The 15,930-nt window shown below is 46.2% G+C and overlaps 1 protein-coding gene and 1 long non-coding RNA gene across 3 annotated transcripts in view; one reads left to right on the top strand and one right to left on the bottom strand.

The window, feature by feature from the left end:
- PDZRN3 (PDZ domain containing ring finger 3) overlaps positions 1–15,930 on the top strand; it is a 216,293-nt gene that overhangs the window by 69,468 nt on the left and 130,895 nt on the right. The gene's annotated exons all lie outside the window — the stretch shown is intronic.
- The window catches only part of LOC117351104, a 219,694-nt gene continuing 216,009 nt past the window's right edge, over positions 12,246–15,930 (bottom strand). The window contains exon 3 of the long non-coding RNA XR_004537326.1: positions 12,246–12,366. This is a non-coding gene — a long non-coding RNA (uncharacterized LOC117351104). The remainder of the gene's footprint in view (positions 12,367–15,930) is intronic.

Here is a 15,930-nt window from a genome sequence, read left to right as displayed (position 1 = left end):
ATCAGCCAAACCTCTTTTTTTTTTTTTTTTTTTAATCCTGCTAAGTTAACTGCTTTCATTACATTCTCCGACAATGCATTCCAGATTTTAATGGCACATTTGAGTGAAGAAATATTTTCTCCAGGTTGTTTTAATTCTGCTACTTAGTAGCTTCATTGCATGCCCCCTAGTTCCAGTATTTTTGGAAAGAGAAAACAAGGGATTCACGTCTCCCCTTTCCACTCCGCTCAGTATTTTGTAGACCTCCAAGCTGAAGAGCCTTAGCCGCTTTAGCCTTTACCCTTTTCTGTACTTTTTCTAATTCTGCATATGTCACCTGCCTTAAACTATAGGGAGAGGAGGAGATAGTGGATGGGCCATTTGGCCTTTAGCTGACTTCAAATTTCTATAACCATAAAGCTCTGTGACCTCACAACGCAAGAATTACGAGCCTTAGCTTATAACGATAATGCTCTATGACATCACAATGCAGCTGTAAAGAGCCTTAGCCAATAGGGAGAGGAGGAGATAGTGGATGCTGTGGATGGGCAAACTGGATGGGCCATTTGGCCTTTATCTGCTGTCATGTTTCTCTGTTTCTAGTTCTAAGCAATGTAAAATTAACTTAAGTATCTTCAGGACAAACAGTGAAGGAAGATTTAAGCCTAAACTGATGTTAAAAGAATATGCAGTGTTTTCCTTTATTCAAGAATTGTTTGCATTGTCAATAGAGCAAATGTACAATATAATCCTTCCAATTATTTTGTGACTGCCTTTCATCCCTTTTGCCCTGAGAGTCGCAGTGCACATAGTCACATTTGGTTTGGTAGAATTGGGTGGGTTTTACTCCTGTTCCACTCCTGCTTTATCTCCTCAGCACAGTACGTACAGCTGTCACGGCCCTTTCTTGAAGTAACCCAGTGACATATCAAATATTTGGCAGGAGGTGGGGCTGTATTTCTAGACAGGCACAGTGGACGTGTGTCTAGAGGCACCTGCATTTCACATCATGGTTTACCCTCCCCTTTCCCCAACACGATCATCTCCCTCTTACTCCCCTCTATAGGCAGCGAAGCACTCTAGATTCCACGCCTACGGGTACAGGAGATGTATATCTGGCCTTGGCCAAAGACATGAATCACTCGTGTCCAAGATCACTACTGCTTTGTGTCTGAGCGAGCAGGGCCAGAAGATGAACAATGCCCCTGCTTGAAACCACACTCATCCATCACAGCAATGACACACTCAACCGCTTGACAGTGCAAAAGCCCTGCCCCAGAGGGGTGGGGTGGCCTAGGGTCTTAAAAGTTAATTGAGCAGAGTGCAAGGCTGAAAGTTTGCCTTGGGTGCCTAACAGTCTTGCAAGAGCCCCCCAGAAAAGCAAGAATAAACTTTTATAACTGCTGCAGGTTTTGTGCCAAGAGTTTGAGAAGAACCACAGTGACCTGGCTATATACATTGTGCTGTAATCTCCAAATCCAATACTATTAACACCCCCCACCCTTCCCAGGGTGGTGTATTCATCATTGGTCCTATCAATATTTTTCAATTTTTCTTTTTGGCTGATTTTTTTTTAATACAATGTGAGAATTAAAAGAACGGAAGAAGCACTTAACTTTAGCCCGACGGGTTATTCAACTGCTTCATGCCTTGGTTTCGTCAGGGGCCGTTAAAAGATTGGCTGGAATATGTCGAGTCTGTGCGGCTTCAAGAAAAATTAATACGACGTCTTGGAATTCAGCTTTGATGAAGCGATGTGGAGCTGCCTAATTGGAGAAGTCGCTCGGCTAAAGTTAAGTGCTTCTTCCGTTCTTTGAATTCTCACATCGTATTAAAAAATTCAGCCAAAAAGAAAAATTGAAAAATATTGATAGGACCAATGATGAATACACCACCCCGGGAAGGACATGAAAGAAACTTGAGTCATGTCCCGGGTGTATGAGGTCCTTCGTTAGGTTAACTTTGTACAAGTTTACTCTTTATGCTCTTAGTATCTAGCCTAGGCTGCACCGTTTTCATCTGAAGTGGAAAAGAGGCCGTACGATTTTGCGTACACGAGAAATGACTCATGGATTGGTCAAAATTTTGATTTTGGAACAACAGAATTTGGCTGGATTCTGAAAACACCCGTATTACTCACTTACACTTGTATTAACAGAAACGCATAAGAAGATTCTCAGCAAAAAAGCTCGGCTTTACGCCTATGCGGAAAAATCTGCCCCCAAAATTCTTGTCGCCGTGCATTTAAGACTCACCGACACCGTTCCCATTTCACGGACATGAAAAGATTGCTCCTAAAGGCCCTGCCTCGTCGGAGTGGCATTCCACATTTTGCCCACTCAAAACCAAACGACCTCGTTTGAGGACTGGGGAGAGAAGATGCTCGCCGAACGCCTCCTAAAGAGCGGTCTGCGTGCTCCTCGGTTCATAGACAACGGTGCGAAAGACAAAGGCGCGCCCGGACAATTGAGCACAGCGCGGAGGCGCGCGCCGCTCTAAATTACTGTTTTTAGGGCTCTGACGGGGGTGTGTGTGGGGGGGAACCCCCCCACTTTACTTAATAGACATCGCGCCGGCGTTATGGGGGGTTTGGGGGGTTGTAACCCCCCACATTTTACTGTAAACTTAACTTTTTCCCTAAAAACAGGGAAAAAGTGAAGTTTTCAGTAAAATGTAGGTGGTTACAACCCCCCCCCCCACCCCTCCCCAACGCCCCCACAACGCGGTGCGATGTCTATTAAGTAAAGTGGGGGGGTTCCCCCCCCCCCCGACACTCCCGTCGGAGCCCTAAAAACAGTAATTTAGAGCGGTGCGCGCCTCCGCGTTGCGCTCAATTGTCTGGGCGTGCCTTTGTCCCAGCGCGCTTTTGACCTGACACCGTGTTCCTCGGCTGATCACATTCTTAGGTCTTCTCTGTGCTTCTGATACGGTCTTCTTCTTTTTCAGACTTTCCTGGATTGGGCGATGTACATTCCTGGTCAGGAAGACGCCTGCCTGGGGCTGTGATAAGGGGCTCAGTGGCACCCTAGATTTACCTCCGTAAACTGTAAAATCTAGTGTATTACCGAGACTGATATAAAACTAATAATGATTAGGGAACAAAGGTCTTAATGGTTGTGGTATGTATTCGCTTTCTGTTGAATTGTCTAAATACTGGAGCCAGTGTTCATAATTCTGGAGGGAGGAGGGGGCCTTGTTAAAATGGTTTAACCTACTGACTGGCATAATGGAGCCTTGTACTGATTTTAAACAAGATGCAGTTCTCGTCTGTGTCCATAGTCTGCTATTGAGACAGACATGGTGTCAGGTCAAAAGCGCACCGGGACAAAGGCGCGCACAGACAATTGAGCGCAGCGCGGAGGCGTGCGCCACAGAAAATTACAGTTTTTACGGCTCCGACGGGGGGGGGGCGTGGGGGGGAACCCCCCCACTTTACTTAATAGAGATCGCGCCGCGTTGTGGGGGCAGTGTGGGGGGTTGTAACCCCCCACATTTTACTGAAAACTTCACTTTTTTCGTTTTTAGGGAAAAAGTTAAGTTTACAGTAAAATGTGGAGGGTTACAACCCCCCAAACCCCCCACAACGCCGGCGCCATCTCTATTAAGTAAACTGGGGGGGGCTCCTCAACAAAAACCCCCATCGGAGCCCCTAAAAACTGTAATTTTCTTCGGTGCGCGCCTCCGTCTTGCGCTCAGTTGTCGGCGCGCGCCTTTGTCTTTTGCCGAGTTGTCTATGAACCGACAGACATAGGGGGAAGCCAATGTTGCTACCAGTGGTATAGCAAGGAGAGGAGATGCCCCTCCACACCCTCCTCACTGCCCCCGCTCCTTCCTTGCCTCCCCACCACACTCTCACCCTCCCTTCCCCCCGTACCTCTTTAAATCTTTGTCAGGGCCAGCAGTTTTTCCAGCCTGCTGTTTGCACCAGCGTTGGGTTTCCCTCTGATGTCATTTCCTGGCCTTGCAACCAGGAAGTGATTTCAGAGGGGAACCAGGCCGGTGCGAGCCAATTGCACATAAGCATATGAAGACCCAGGACCCCCTCCTACTGGTTTCTGCTATTTAAAAGATCTGGTGCAAGTTACTGGGAAAAGCTTTCTCCAACGACCTTGGGCTTTGTTTTTTTTAATCCATGACAATCATAAGATAAGCATTGCAAAAATATGATCTTTCCTCACTTCTCACCTGATAGATACTATAACTAAGTATTCCCGAGGCTGTGGGGAGACCAGTTCGGTTTTCGCCCCTAAGCACAGCTTCACATTACAGGAGCTGAAGGAGGGCAGACTTCAGACTCCAAATTATAAACAGTGTCAGATGCAGAGTACAGTTTCTGGTTTTCATACAAGGTATTAGACGATCAAGATGTGTGATTACAAGGCATGTGTTCTCTCTTGGAGCCGACTGTTGCACGGAGCATCATCTTTGATTTGAAACCCCCTCCCCCCTTTTTTTAAGATAAAATTCAGCTTGGCAAGCTGTAAGGCATAGTTAGGGAACTTCCCACAAGAAGGCATGGTTCCCATTTATAGCACTAGATGAAACTGATTGAGGGAATACAGGGTCTTATCAGCACTATTTAAATCCAGATGGGGTCGTGTTACCTTATAATCTGGAGTGAAACTAGCAATCACCCAGCTGCTTGGATAAATTCTAAGACTGCTTTTGTGCAAAGTCTACCAACAGAATGCAATGTACGTTCCCCAGGTTTTCAGCTCACTGCATTAAAACATTAGGGCTATTCCATCGGTCCACTATGGTGTCAGGTCAAAAGCGCACCGGGACAAAGGCGCACCCAGACAATTGAGCGCAGCGTGGAGGTGTGTGCCGCACAAAATTACTGTTTTTAGGGCTCCGACGGGGGGGGGGGGGGCATGGGGGGGAACCCCCCCACTTTACTTAATAGAGATCGCGCCGCGTTGTGGGGGGTTGTAACCCCCCACATTTTACTGAAAACTTCACTTTTTCCCTGTTTTTAGGGAAAAAGTTCAGTTTACAGTAAAATGTGGAGGGTTACAACCCCCCAAACCCCCCATAACCCCCCATCGCCGGCGCAATCTCTATTAAGTAAACTGGGGGGGGGCTCCCCAACAAAACCCCCCGTCGGATCCCCTAAAAACTGTAATTTTCTTCGGTGCGTGCCTCCGTCTTGCGCTCAGTTGTCGGCGCGCGCCTTTGTTTTTCGCGAGGTTGTCTATGAACCGTCCACTATACTCCACAATATTGTCTTTTCTCAGCTTTCTTCCTCCCTTCATGTGGTCATATTCGTCCCCATTTCTCCGTGACCTGAAGTGTTTAATTTGAATAATTCCTTTGTAAGTTCCAGAGAAGAACATTGTCCAGCGCTCAAGCTGGCAAGAGTGTTGGAGTCTCCTGAGCCCGGCTTGAGTGGAGGAGTGGCCTAGTGGTTGCAGCTGCCAGCTCAGCACCCTGAGGTTGTGGGTTTGATCCCAGCACTGCTCCTTGTGACAGATAGGGAAAACACTTAAGGTACCTGAATTTAAGATCTTGCTGTACACTGCCTTGACTGAATCACTTCTTAAAGGCAGTCGATACTTTTAAATCCCAAATAAATAAGTATAATGAGGGAAGAGGGTAGAAAGGGAAGGAGGAAAAAGGAGTAGCAGTGAGAATAATTTTCCCAGTCTCATGAAACGTAGGAGGCGAGTTTTTTTGGTAAGAAAAATATGTCTTGCGTTATCATTTTTGACCCAACAATTTTCTCCTGCACTTTTCAGTTCAGTCAGATTTGGCACCAGGTCCTCGATTGAAATGAACTGAACCTTTTTTTCCCCTTCAATTGCATATCCCCCCTTCAAAAGACTTTAGTCTGATCCATACAGGGACAGCCCTTGGCTGGGAGCCATGCAAAAGATCCTATATTAGCAGCTAGTTGATAACCCTGGCTTTCTTCTCCTCCACCATGTCCACAAAAAGTGCTTAGATTGCAAATTGGATTTCTTAAGTGCAGATACATTTGACAACTGTTGTGGGTGGACGATATCCGTCTCTGGACTGAAAAGAAAAACCTTAACCCACCATTATCTTCTGGAAAGCTAAAACCTTAGACGGAGCCCAGAATTTATGGGAGAAGGCATGAATCAAAGAGAAGAGACGGCCAAAACATTGTCAAGTGGAGAAGGAACCAGTATAATAGTTTTTAGAAATGTATTTCTTGCAGAGAGGATAATAGTTCAGATTAGAGAATGACACGGTGACAAAATTCATCACCGTTCCCGCGGATAACCACGGGAAACCATCTTCATGTCATTCTCTAAAGAGAGAGGGAAGAATCAGAGTATGAATGGCCACAACCACTGACCCGCAAACTTTGCTTTGAAGAATGCTGGTGTAGAAGGACCGAAGTTGAAATAGACACTAGAAAATGACATGGGATTATTTCCCGCAGTTATCCGCGGGGACGGGAACGGTGATGAATTTTGTCACCGTGTCATTCTCTAGTTCAGATAACGAAATCCAAGATAAGATAATATCGTAGGCGTCAGAACAGGGGGGGGGGAGCCACAGGGGCCCTGAGCTCCCCAAAAATTGGCGGTCAGAAGAGTCAGTTATGGCTATACCCCCTCACATACCTCTTCCCGGCTGGCTCCTCCCACGCAGTGTCAAAGAGCGGGCCTGCCATGGAACCCTTCGTTCTGCAGCGTCCCGCCTATGTGGGAACATCGAATGGGGGAAGAGAACGCAACATATTCTTTGTTCTCGATTTGTCCTTGCTGTTTTTGGGTCACAGAGTATATAAGCTGCCCAGCCCCCCGTCTTAGTTCCCAGCTGCTGGAGTTGCTATTGATCCGGCTTTCCATAACTGGGACACATTTACTTGGAAGGAGAGTTCTAGAAGAGTAAATGTATTAGCTTGTGTGAGGTTTTGATTGTGTTTCCATAGGGTTACTAGATCTAGGATCGTGAACACCCAGACATGTGGCCCCGCCCTGTTTCTGCCCTTAGCCCCCCCCCCCACAAAGCCTCGTCTCTTCCTCCTCGACCTCCGGGCCGCATCTAGAAGGGCCTCGAGCATGTTACGTCATCCGCACATGCTCAGAGGCCCTCCAGCTGTGGCCGGAACTCGTCGAGGCTTTCCAAAACCCAAACTGCCAGGTTTTGGGAAAGTCCGTCCAGGACCTGGACATATTCAGGCTTTCCTGGACGTCTGGGAAAAAATAGATTTCAAGCCTCCAGTTCTGTGCAAGTGCAAATTTCATTATTTTGTGCATATTTTAAGGCCTGCTGCTTCTTTTTTTTTTTGGGGGGGGAAGCAGATGGACAAACTCTGTTGCAGTTGATCAAAGTCATTAGATATAGCATTCATAAAGCCATGATGTGGTGTCTTTAGTTTCTGTGGTTCTTTAAGTACCAATGGAAGATGAGAAAAACAGTTAGTGGTTTCTTTTTATCTGACAGCTATGCCAGCGTCTTGGATTCTACAGTTTGTGGGTGCATCTCAAGATAGTGCGACTCATAGCAAAGGAAAGTGCTCTCCCTAGCTTCGCAAAACAAAACAGAAAAGTGTCGAACGAACCACGGAAATCTCACAAAGTGGTAGGGCTGGAGAGGAGGAGCCTGATAGTCTGAGCAGTGCCCCGAGAATGAGGGGGGGGGGGAACCGTTTCAAATCCCACTGCAGCTCCTTGTGATCTTGGGCCAGTCACTTAACCCTCGGTTGCCCCAGACACAAGTTCAAATTGTGAGCCCTCCGAGGTCAGAAAAATATTCACCCTACCTGAATGTACACTGCTTCAATGGCTTCTGGGTGGACCTGACAATGGAGAACAAGTCTGAGAGGTAAAAAAAAAAGTTCGATTGACAGATCCTGGTCTCACATCGCTGAGCACCAGGATTTAATTCTATGAGGGTTGGAACATTTAGTGCTCTGGGCCATTGTAGAAACCTGTACCATGGCTTAGTAGAAAGGAGGGGGGTATTTCTGTTTACTGCATGCGTGCTTTATATCGGTGGTTCCCAACCCTGTCCCACCAGTCAGGTTTTCAGGCTAGCCCTAATGAATATGCATGCGAGAGATCTGCATATAATGGAGGTGCCAGGCATGCAAATCTGCTCCATGCATATTCATTAGGGCTGTCCTGAAAACCCGACTGGCCTGGTGGTCCTCCAGGGAACTGCTTTAAATCACCTGCATTCTTCTTATATGCCACTATGCCTCAAAAGTGTCTGGCCTTTGCTTTCGTGTGACAAAATATTGCAGCTACCAACAGATACACCTGCCAGCCAAGGCGGTGACTCAGAAGGCAAATTGAGTCCTCCTGATAACTGTTATAAATGGGGTGACCATAGATACATAGAGTAGAAAAGGGCCGGCGGCCCAACAAGTCTGCCCACTCAAGAACCCTCCCTCCCTCGAGAATCCATCTTTTAAGCATTCCTCTGGAGCTACCCCCCACCTGTCTGTCCCATCGTCCTTTGAAGTCGAGCGTGGTTCTGGCCTCGATCAATTACCCTTTCGGTGAAGAAATACTTCCTGGTGTCCCCATAAAATCTTCCCCCCCTGAGTTTTAGCGGATGCCCTCTTGTCGCCGTGGGACCCGTAAGAAAAAAAGATTTCTTCCTCCACCTTATTGCGGCCCGTGATGTATTTGAATGTTTCTATCCTGTCCCCCCCCCCTTTCTCTGCGCTCTTTGAGAGAATATAAGCAGAGCCTGCTCAAACGTTCTTCATACGGGAGAATTTTAAGTCCTGAGACCATCCTAGTGGCCATTCGCTGAATCGACTCCATTCTCTTCACATCCTTTTGATAATGTGGCCTCCAAAACTGAATATAGTACTCCAGGTGAGTTCTCACCATGGATCTGTACAACGGCAGTATAACTTCAGGCTTTCGGCTGGTAAAACTCCCGATGCAGCCCAGCATTTATCTAGCTTTTGCTGAAGCTTTCTCCACCTGATTGGCAGCTTTCATATCTTCCCGGATGATTACTCCCAAGTCTCGTTCTGCTACAGTTCTGGTTAGGTTTTCACCATTCAGGGTGTATGTTCTGCATGGATTTCCGCTACCAAGGTGCATTACCTTACATTTTTTGGCATTAAAATTTAGTTGCCAAGTACTGGACCGTTGTTCCAGTAAAAATAGGTCCTGCTCTACAGTGTCGGGCACGGTAGCGCTGTCGGGTTCTGCTGCGCTGCCCACAACGTTGCATAGTTTAGCGTCATCTGCGAATAATGTAATTTTGCCTCGAAGTCCCTGAGGCAGATCCCTTACAAAGATATTAAATAGCATCGTCTGGATTTCCTTTTTGAGGACATGTCCGGGGGTTTGGCCGGCTTTTCAAAACCCTGCGCTTTGGCCGGGTTTTGAAAAGCTTCCTCGAAATTGCGTCGGGCAGGAGTCAGGCAGCAGGGTGCGAGATTGGGGCATAATGGGGGCAGGGATGGGTGAAACTGGGTAAGTCTAGGGCAGGGGTGTCAAAGTCCCTCCTCGAGGGCCGCAATCCAGTCGGGTTTTCAGGATTTCCCCAAAGAATGTGCATGAGATCTATTAGCATACACTGAAAGCAGCGCATGCAAATAGATCTCATGCATATTCATTTGGGGAATCCTGAAAACCCGACTGGATTGCGGCCCTCGAGGAGGGACTTTGACACCCTAGTTATAAATGGAACACGCTTGCACGCGGTTCCTGTACATAATGTATGCAGCGGCCTGCCTTTTTCCTTTTGCGTTTCGTTTACTTTAATCCCTATCAGTAGGGTTACCAGATTTTACAATCGTAAAATCTGGAGCTATGGCCCGGCCCCCAGACCCACCCAGCCCTGCCCAAGTCCCACCCCCAACCTCGTCTCGAGCTCGGAGCCACGTCGGGTGAGCATTTGCGCATGCATGTGATGTCACCACGTTGCAATGCGCAGATGCCCTCCCGACACAGTCCCGAGCTGGAAGCTCTTCAAATCCTAGACAGAGTGCCGGGTTTTGAAAAGCCGTCCAGACAGTCCTCTAAAACGAGGACGTGTCCGGGTAAATATGAACGTCGAGTAACCCTATCTTTTTAGATTGTGTAGCACTGTTAACTACTTGTATGACTTACAGCTGATACTAGTACTTCTTATTCTCACGTCTTCATATTTTGCTCTTTTCTTTTTCACCTTACTTATTACGTTACGCATTATGGCGTTACTTTCTTTTGAAATGTGACGTGTAAATATTTTTGGAATTGTGTCACATGTATTTTAATATTATGTTTTCAAAATTTAATAAAAAAGTTCCCTGAACTAAAAAAAAAAAAAGAGCCTTAGCCAATAGAGAGAGGAGATAGTGGATGCTGCAGATGGGCAGACTGGATGGGCCATTTGGCCTTTATCTGCCATCATGTTTCTATAAAGCTCTATGACCTCACAATGCAAGTGTTAAGAGCCTTAACCAATAGGAAGAGGAGATGCAAATGTCAAGAACCTTAGCCAATAGGGAGAGGAGAAGACAGTGGATGCTGCGGATGGGCAGACTGGATGGGCCATTTCACCTTTTATCTGCTATCATGTTTCTATAAAGCTCTATGACCTCACAATGCAAGTGTTAAGAGCCTTAACCAATAGGAAGAGGAGATGCAAATGTTAAGAACCTTAGCCAATAGGGAGAGGAGAAGACAGTGGATGCTGCGGATGGGCCATTTCGCCTTTTATCTGCCATCATGTTTCTATGACCTTCAGGCTGGGTGCATGAATATAAAACAGTCGAATTGATGCCACAGAAAGTGGTAAAAAAAAAATCTGTTTGCAAGACTTATGTAGAAGTATTCCACAAAGATCTAGCCGAATCGTCAAATCTATTTTTCCACAGCTCATCTTGCATAGGCAGCATCTGGATTTCACAGTGTTGTACTCCTCAAGTCGTTGACTGTCTTTTGCAGAAAGCATTCCTCTGGCGTCTGCCGATAAGTGTTCTAACAGGAGTTATGAGCGCTGATTTCTAAACATTCCTGGACCCTTTTGCAGTTTTAACTCACAACTCTGGCTTTGGCCTTCCTTGATTAATAACGTGAGTTCTGTGCAAATTGTGACCATATGCTTAGTTTTTAGGAGTGAATTCGGGGGCCAGGACACACATGGCAGAGAATCTGAGGGAAATATTCAAAGAAATAGTTGCAGATCTTTAGAAACTGAAGCTGGCGATCAGGTTCCAAGAAAAAGACAATGCAGGCTTCAGAAATGAAAGCCATCTGCTGTCTCTTAAGCATCCTGGATTTAGCAACTAGAAAACGGAACCCAAAAAAAAAACAAATCCGACATCATTAAAGCAAACTGTTCCATTCTTGTATTGGAAGTAGCTCCAGTGGCGTAGAAAGGGGGGTGTGGGGTGGAGCGGTCTCCCCTAGGTGCGGTCTTCCCACCTCCCGCCCCTTGCCTTCCCTGTACCTTTTCACGTCCCCAGCGCGAGGTTGCTGCCTGCAACGGCATTGACGCTCTCTTTGACGTCACTCCCGGGACCCGCACCTGGGAAGCGACGTCAAAAGGGCAAGCTGACACCAACGCGGGCACGCTGCGTATGCTGGAAAAGTTGAAAAGGTACGGGGAAAGGGAAGAGGGCGCGCCTGCGGCGGAGGTGGCGAGAAGAGGGCAAGGGAGGGGCACCCCCCCAGGTGCCGCTCACCCTTATTACGCCACCGAGTAGCCCCCACCGCCTTAAAAAACATAAAAATGCCACTGTGCCCTTAAAGGGACTTTCCTCTTGCCATCCTCAGGATGATTTTAAACACGGGCACCTGTTGGGGGAAAAAAAAAAAAAAATCCCATTTTAAAACAGGCCTGCACAACCCCAAAAATGATACGGGGCTGCAACGAACTCGGAAAATATAGCGAGGGCCGCAGGGTAGTGGCCACGGCTCGAGGTGCACGGACGTTGCCGTGATGATGTCATGCGTATGCATGACATCATCACGTCAATATACGCACATGTGCAGAGGCCCTCCAGATGGGCCCTGAGGCGCCAGTGGGAGGTGCCAGCAGGGAAGAGGGCCGGAGAGGAAGAGAGGCACTGACGCCAGCTGATGGCCTACAGCAGTGTTTCTCAACTACTTCAATCTAAGTACCCCCTAATTCTAACAAATATCAACTGAGTACCCCAACCACAGATCTCCCTAAGCCCAGCCAAGCTCTGTCCCAGATCCCATCCCTTTACTAATTGTAATGCAATTTTTTCCATTCATTTCTCATATGCACAGCAGATATAAATTCTCAAAACTGACACATTTCAATCACTATATTGAAAATAAAATCATTTTCCCTACCTTTATCATCTGGTGATTTAATTAGTTTCTGGTTGGACTTCCTTCTGACTGTGGATCCAACATTTCTTTCACATCCAGCCCCATCCCCTTTGGGTCCAGCTCTCTCCGGATTTTCCAATTTGCAAATCTGGCAACCCTAGGAGAGGGGATAGGAAAATCAGTTACTAAATGTGTCTACAGAAAGAACAAACCAGGGGAAAAAACAAAACCACAAACTAAAATACTAAGAAACCAAAATGGAATTGTCCAAAGGAGAAAGATGTGCACTAAAATAGTGTCCACAAACTCATCTGATAATGTGAAGATCTTTATTCCTCCAGTATCACAATAGTCCAATCAATGATCCAATGACTCGACACGTACATGTTTCGGCCACCAGGCCTGCCTCAGGAGTATTTATGCTGGTATTGAAAAGAGTCATTGGATCATTGATTGGACTATTGTGATACTGGAGGAATAAAGATCTTTACATTATCAGATGAGTTTGTGGACACTATTCTTTGGACAATTCCATTTTGGTTTCTTTGTACTAAATCTGTCTACGTCATCCTCTACAAAGTCTGCAATTTCTTGTGGAGCTGAGGGTTGAAGGGGTGGGCATGGAGTCCGAATCCCTTCTGACTTTCTACCACCTTCCATCATCACCCACCCATCCACAAAGTCGTACTGTCATATACATACATCGTTCCGAAGCACCATAAAACTTAGACAACCATATTCATAAGGATCTGACCCAAGCAGCTATTTTTTTTAAGTTCACTTCAGATTTACATCTGTTTTTCTTTATAAAACTCGTACTGTAAACAGCTTGTGGAGGTCGCATCGGGATTTTGTACAGAGGCCAAACAGAATGAATATGCTGTAAAGATCAGAGATCAATGACAGCAAATGTCGTGTTCCAGTGCAGCTCCGAGCGTTGCAAGCCAGGACCGCCAACGTCGGACTCTATAATGTCAACTTTCTTCAATAAAGACGGCCATATTTGTCCGTTTTTACCGGTAGCCACTTCGCACTTGCTGATACACAACCGATAGCTCTCAGCCATACGTAAATATTTATATGTACAGGATATATAGATATGAGGGTTCTTCAAAAAGTTTCACACTTTTATATTTTCACGGGAAATGGTTGGAGCGGGAGAAGTGATAAGAGGGCGTGTCATAGAATGTCATGTGACCAGTCGGGCAAGCCGGCTCACCTTGCAGATAGTGATGGAATAGGAGCTCTATGAGCGTCGGAGCTGTTACTGTTGCGGCCGGCACTAAAAACCACAGTACACCGTCAATAGCGCCCGACAGTTCCTTTCTGTCAAATGCGCGCATGAAGGGAGCGGGATTTTCGGGGCACAATTGTAAGTTTAATGGGGGGTTGCAGCAATCTGTGCATCGGCATCCCCCTTAACGAGAGTGCAATTATAGTGGGGGGGTTACCCCCAAACACCCCCAAAAAGCAGAAATGGGAAGGCTTTAGGAGGAGATCATGAGTTGTAAGAGTAGTGTGGGGGGCTCATCAATGAGAGTGCGAGTGTAGTGGGGGTTCCCCCCAAACCCCCCCCCCCTAATTGCGGAAATGGGAAGGCTTTAGGAGGAGATCGCGAGTTGTAAGAGTAGTGGGGGAGTGTTCTCCCCCCTCAATGAGAATGCGAGTGTAGTGGGGGGTTCCCCCCAAACCCCCCTTCAGAGCACAAGGCATAGGGGGCAGCGCGCATTTGTCCTACACAGAAATGTCGGGGCACAAGTTTTCCAGGCGCAAGTCGGATATTGATTCTCCCCTAGAGGACTACACTCAAATCTCGTCTCTTGCAGTTGATACTTTAGAATCTAAATCACAATTTTTGCATGAGGTAAAAAACTCTTTATAGTTTATAAATCTTTCCTTAATTGCTTCTGATCATTTCAGCTATAACAGGGATCCCAAAGTCCCTCCTTGAGGGTTGCAATCCAGTCGGGTTTTCAGGATTTCCCTAATGAATATGCATTGAAAGCAGTTCATGCACCCAGATCTCATGCACATTCATTAGGGAAATCCTGAAAACCCGACTGGATTGCAACCCTCAAGGAGGGACTTTGAGACCCCTGAGCTATAGTGTGTACTGTATAGCTGAAATAATCAGAAGCAATTTGTAACGAGTTTTACCTCGTGCAAAGTTGTCATTTCTTTAATAAGACATTAACTATTTTTTTTCCTGCGGCCCTCCAAGTACCGACAAATCCAAAATGTGGCCCTGCAAAGGGTTTGAGTTTGAGACCGCTGCATTAGAACATTCAAACAACACAGATACGAGGCTAATGCTTTTCTACAATATACTGTATCTGCCAGTACATTGATGTGTGTGAGTATAGTCATTAACAAAAGAGAATGCATTCTTGATCCATTGTAATCGTAGAACGATTTCTCTACGAATGTAAAGTACCGTGACGCACAGTACACCCTCGGCGAAATCCTTCAGACCAGAAGGATGTGATTAAATAACATCACAGTCAGAGATTAACTTGCTTATTTGTGCAAACAGACGATAACGCTTTTCATATGTACTTAACTCACAAAAATAATAACTTGTGCCTGCCTTGAAGGAAGCAATCTTTAACCACACCCTGTGCAGTTTCATTAAATCGCATTCCCACCGAAGAGAAATGATAGAGGATTTAGAAACACACGTTGTCTTGTTCTCGACTTGTAGCATTCCAAAGCACTTTCGGCTAGATGATAATTATTTAGCTTGGGTGAATATTTCAGTCCTACTAAAGGTTGCTTTCAAAGAATCTTTTATGTTATTAAAAGAGAAACCTCTTGTCCTTCAGTGGTGAAGGGATTTTGCTTGGGTCTGCAAATGCCTTCTTTCCTTAACAATTTTTGGTAACGTTGCCCTGTTCAAATTCAGTGATAGGGCTTGATCCAACTAGAAACTTTCAACTGCTCGGCATGCACAGGGTTAATCAGCATTTCCGCACTCAGTTTTAATAAGTGACACCAAAACTTCATTCCGAAACATCACCGTGTAGGGGGTTTCACTTTTAACATTTACTCAGAATCAAGGTAGGCCTATTCAGGGGCGAGAGGGTGGGGGCGGAGCCTGTCCCAGCTCACCGCTGGACCACCAGGGCTCAAGGCAGGTCCGGGGGGAGGCTTGCAATGGGTCTGGGAGGGAGGTGGAGGGTGCACAGTTGGATGACTCGAATATAAATTGACACCCCCATTTTTGGGCCCTGTTTTTGGCCCCCAAATCTCAGTTTAGATTTGAGTATATAAGGTAGGGGTTTTTTCCCCTCTTTTTTTTGTACTAGGCCAAGAAATAAAATATTGCACATAGTTGGATTTCAGGGGTGTCCTAGAGCCAATGCAATGCCTAAAGCTAACACTTCACGAAGCTAATCAGCATTCTAGACAGTCCATCCACTGGTTGCCAGTAGAGGCATGTATCATCTTTAAACAGGGATGTATTTACTATAGAGTACCTTTAGGTCAAATCCCGCAATATTTGGCCAAATCGTTTTATATTTCGGCACAAAGGTGCCCTCGTAAAACTCATCCTCTTTTTACAGTTCTGACCGTTTCAGTTTGTAAATTTAAAATTTATCATGAGCGTACACTTTCCTATCAAGCTGCCACTTGGGATAAAGAGTTCAAACATCTATTACACTTCGCCCTCCGTATTTGCGGGGGTTATTGGCAGAGACGGCCCGTGAATATTAAAAAAACG

This window comes from Geotrypetes seraphini, chromosome 17 (genome assembly GCF_902459505.1).
Source record: "Geotrypetes seraphini chromosome 17, aGeoSer1.1, whole genome shotgun sequence".
NCBI classification, from domain to species: domain Eukaryota; kingdom Metazoa; phylum Chordata; class Amphibia; order Gymnophiona; family Dermophiidae; genus Geotrypetes; species Geotrypetes seraphini.
This window is presented reverse-complemented; position numbering and strand designations above follow the sequence as displayed.